The following is a 5,000-nucleotide window of genomic DNA, read 5'->3' as shown; positions in this document are numbered from 1 at the left end:
GATACACTGAAGAGTCGTCTAGCGTGCGCTGCGCCCCTTAAAGTAGGAATGATAAAGAGAACGTCAGGGAAAGATAGGTTAAAAAAAATGCTACTCTCACACTCCGCTCCTTGTGGGTGCGAAGTGTGAGATTAGTACAAATCGAATCAATGTAAAATAATGATTTTGTTTTTGTGTAAATCTACTAAAAAATGGATTTGGTGTATTATTATTTTTTTTGTCGTTTTGCAGATAGAATCACTGATGTACTATTCTTTAAAGGGGCGGTGCGTAACATTTTAACTAATTTATTAGCTAAAATCAATATCCTCATTCATAAATATGTCCTCATTGGTGTAAAATCACCTCTGCCAACAATCTGAATTATCCTCTTGAGCGGAGAATTACAAATATTAATATTACATTTTGTACATTGAGCGGGCAGGTCTTATGGAGGCATCCATGTTGGTTGGAATGTCATCAGGTGCATTGTTTAGAATTTAGAATTGTTCTTGTCCTTGAAGGCCACTGTAGCTTCTGTTATTATTCAAAAGGGGTGGGGTTACCCAGGGAGCGTTGCATTCTAGAACTTTGTAGAACTTTCTTGATGATGTCATATTACACACTGCACCTTTAAGTTGATTGATTTATTTTTCAGGCTTGTGTGTGTGAGAACCAGCAGTAAGTGTCACCCTCCACCGATATAGAATCCAGTCGCAAGAATTACCGTAAGTTCTCTAATATTTGTCCATTTCAAAACAGCTTTTTGTTTGTTCCTTAATTCGTTCTCCGAGGAACTTTTCAGTGTGTGTTAATTCTAGCGCCCCCCTTTGGACAAAAGCGGTAGTGTTTTTACCACGCCAGCTGTTGTTCCTGGGTGAGCGTATACCCATGACAAAGGCATTATAAAAATAGCATTCTTTTCACTGATGGTCTCGTTTGCTGTTACATGTAATTTATGATCATCAGAGGAAAAATTAGACTGTTTCAGAAATATTTAAAAGTTCCTCGTAGATACTTTATATATGCATTAATTATGTCAATGTATTTCATAGGTTACAACACTGTCGTCTCGTCAGTAAGGAGTGAATGGTCCAGAATCAACCAACCGCCACACAGATTCAAAAATGAATTGAAGCGGATGGGACGGAATGTTCATGGGGGGCCCAACAGTTAGAGTGTGGAATGATATGAAAAATTCGACCAAAACACACTTTTCAACGCCCTCTCACTCGTGACATTCTAACCCTACATGGGTGATTTTGACATCAAAATGTAGGACATATTGTGCCGGTCGCATAGATGTGACTACTGAAGCAATCGGACCTACACATTGCGAGCTGGGGGCTTCCAAACAAAATGGTGTCCAACCAACTGCCGCATAGACAGTCGTTATTTCTGGGTGAAATCATCTGTGGGATAAAAGTTCTCGAAATCCCTGAAGATGTGAAGAGAAAGAAACACACAGACACGCACACACACACACACACACACACACACACACACACACACACACACACACACACACACACACACGCACACACACACACACACACACACACACACACACACACACACAAACTCACACACACACACCACACTTAGTCAAGTTTGTTGTTCCTATTTTGTTCTCTTAGCTCTTATTGTACTTGTATTGTAAGTCGGATTTTGGTTAAACTTCTCTATAAGATATGAACAGAATTCACATGCCCGGATTAATTTTTTCTTCACATAATTCCGTTTGTATAAGCAATTTGATATTTTTGTATATTAAACCTGCAGTGTGTAGAATTTTGGGTTTTATTTCCTAGCAGATTTTGTAGAAAGTAATTATAATATCCATAAGTACATTTAATTTAGTGCATAATAGCTGAAAAAAATGTTTTGAATAATTTTTTTTACCCTTAGAAAGGGTCTTATATATGTCCATATTTCTGCATATCTTGGACCAAGGCCTAGTGCCGCCATCTTGAAAGTGTCATAGTTGGAATGTCATCAGGTGCATTGTTTAAAATTTAGAATTGTTCTTGTCCTTGAAGGCCACTGTAGCTTCTGTTATTATTCGAAAGGGGTGGGGTTACCCAGGGAGCGTTGCATTCTAGAACTTTGTAGAACTTTCTTGATGATGTCATATTACACACTGCACCTTTAAGAAAAATAAGCTATAAAATCACAACAGCCGAAAAGTTTACCGTTATATACGAGGTGAAGTTATACTTTAATTCACAGCGTTCTGAGAAAAGACAAATTTCGATGTGTACCGTGTGAAAGTTGACAAATAAGGAAACTCAAAACTTAATTTTATTTTGTTGATCAAATGAATGTGTAAAATGGTGATTCAAACTGTAACTGTACATTGTGTCATGGTCTGTCTTTGGTTGCGTTCCGAATCTCATACTCTTTCTTTTTTCTATTCTACATACTACATCCGACGATAAAAAGAATCTAGTTAGGATGCAGTAGGCATACTATTGGGACATACTTTTACTCTTTTATTTCATCATAACATTGCGCCTTGATCGTGCCTCTTGCTTTTATATCCGTCGCATCCCCGTTTGTTTTCATATGGAGGCTTCGTCGATGTGACGTCACCTCCCGTGCGCACTGGATTGTGGGTCAGAATCACCCAAATAGGATGCACAACACTAACAATCTTGGCCGCATGAAGTAGGACATCCGGGTACTTCTAACCATCCTAAATCTGGCCACAAGAATCTGGACATCCTAAATCTTTTTTCTACATACTATATAGTAGAAAGTATGTGATTCGGAACACAACCTTTGTCTTGTCTTGTTTTGGTGGTTTCCTGTTTTATTTTGGTACGTCTGTCTTGTTCCTCCCCATGTCCTGTCAAGTTTCCCTCCTGTGTGATTACTGCTCCCTCCCCTAATGTGTTACACCTGTCCCTCGTTGTCTACCCTGTCTTGTGTGTGTGTGTATATAACTCCCAGTGTTTCTTTGTTCCCTGTCCGAGCGTTGTACCTGTTGGTGAGTCCGTCCCTGTATGTTCCTGTGTTCCATGTGCCTTTCTGCCTTTTTGGAGTTTTTGTGTTTTTTTGGACAATAAATTACCTTTATTTCAAACGTCTTGCATTTGGGTCCTGCTTGCCTGCCTGCTTGCCTGCCTGCCTGCCTGTCTGTCTGTCTGCCTGTCTGTCTGCCTGTCTGTCTGTCTGTCTGCTTGCCTGCCTGCCTGTCGTCACCGTAACACATTGAGACGTTTCTCAATTTGAAATATGTTTGTCATTTTCACAAAGCTGCTGCTGCCTTCTGATGTGAGGCAATAAATAAATAAAAATAAATAAGGATCTAAAAATGTGATATGAGGGGGCGCCCTTAGCTCAGTTGGTAGGGCGTCCCCCCCCATGGGCCTCGGCCAGCAGCAGACCCGGGTTCGATTCCAGCCCGCGGTCGTTCTCTGTATGTCACTCCCCTCTCTGCCCCATTTCAACTCTGTCTCTACACTATCAATAAAGCATAAAAATGCCCAAAAAATATCTTAGAAAAAAAAAAAAAGTGATATGAACTATGGTCACTTTGTCTTTAAGTGTGAATATAATAATAGTGTGTGTCGGTGTTTGTGTCTGTCCGTCTGTGTGTGTGTGTGTCTGTGTGTGTGTGTGTCTCTCGCCTTAAACAGTGTATTGTTTGACATGCGTCTTGCAGGTCGATTCGTCTTAAAGAGGAAGTGAGAGCTCTGCGGTCACATTGACACTTAGCTGAGGCTTGAACCACATTACAACTAAAAGTCATGTCAAAGTTATTTATTAAAGTATCTCTGAGGATTTGTATATATTTATTGTTTATATTGTGTAAAAACATGGTGTTTGGCGAGCTATGGTAACATCGAATAAGCATTTCCAGATTGTCCATTTTTTTTTTCATTAAAGGTGCAGTGTGTAATATGACATCATCAAGAAAGTTCTACAAAGTTCTAGAATGCAACGCTCCCTGGGAAACTCCACCCCTTTTGAATAACAACAGAAGCTACAGTGGCCTTCAAGGACAAGAACAATTCTAAATTTTAAACAATGCACCTGATGACATTCCAACCAACATGGATTCCTCCATAAGACTTGCCTGCTCAATGTACAAAATGTAATAGTAATATTTGTAATTCTCCGCTCAGGAGGATAATTCAGATTATTGGCAGAGGTGATTTTACACCAATGAGGACATATTTATGAATGAGGATATTGATTTTAGCTAATAAATTACTTAAAATGTTACACAGTGTCCCTTTAAAGTTGCTACAAGGAATTTTTTAATATTTCTGAAACAGTCAAATTTTTCAATGTTATTTCCTCGTAGCACCTTTAAACCTGCAGTGTGTAGAATTTTGGGTTTTATTTCCTAGCAGATTTTGTAGAAAGTAATTATAATATCCACAAGTACATTTAATTTAGTGCATAATAGCTGAACATTTTTTATTTTTTTCCCCTTAGAAAGGGTCTCATATATCTCCATATTTCTGCATATTTTGGACCAAGGCCTAGTGCCGCCATCTTGAAAGTGTCATAGTTGGAATGTCATCAGGTGCATTGTTTAAAATTTAGAATTGTTCTTGTCCTTGAAGGCCACTGTAGCTTCTGTTATTATTCAAAAGGGTTGGGGTTACCCAGGGAGCGTTGCATTCTAGAACTTTGTAGAACTTTCTTGATGATGTCATATTACACACTGAACCTTTAAGCCTTATGACTTAATCCTATTTGTTTGTGTTTTAATAACGCAAATACATTACATCCAAAGCATCATAGCGACACATAAAAGCAAGAATTATAAACACAAAACAATAGTTAAAGGTGCAGTGTGTAATATGACATCATCAAGAAAGTTCTACAAAGTTCTAGAATGCAACACTCCCTGGGTAACCCCAACCCTTTAGAATAATAACAGAAGCTACTTTGGCCTTCAAGGACAAGAACAATTCTAAATTTTAAACAATGCACCTGATGACATTCCAACTATGACACTTTCAAGATGGCGGCACTAGGCCTTGGTCCAAAATATGCAGAAATAT

At 38.7% G+C, this 5,000-nt stretch overlaps 1 long non-coding RNA gene across 1 annotated transcript in view; it reads left to right on the top strand.

Annotated features, from left to right (window-relative positions):
* LOC307267457 overlaps positions 1 to 3,273 on the top strand; it is a 9,970-nt gene extending 6,697 nt beyond the window's left edge. The window contains exons 4-5 of the long non-coding RNA XR_013845400.1: positions 638 to 707; positions 1,035 to 3,273. This is a non-coding gene — a long non-coding RNA (uncharacterized lncRNA). The remainder of the gene's footprint in view (positions 1 to 637; positions 708 to 1,034) is intronic.
* Positions 3,274 to 5,000: the final 1,727 nt, after the last annotated feature.

Source organism: Ammodytes marinus, assembly GCF_949987685.1.
Source record: "Ammodytes marinus genome assembly, chromosome: 21".
Taxonomy (NCBI): Eukaryota; Metazoa; Chordata; class Actinopteri; order Uranoscopiformes; family Ammodytidae; genus Ammodytes; species Ammodytes marinus.
Note: the sequence above shows the minus strand (reverse complement) of the source record. Positions and strands in the feature narration are given on the sequence as shown.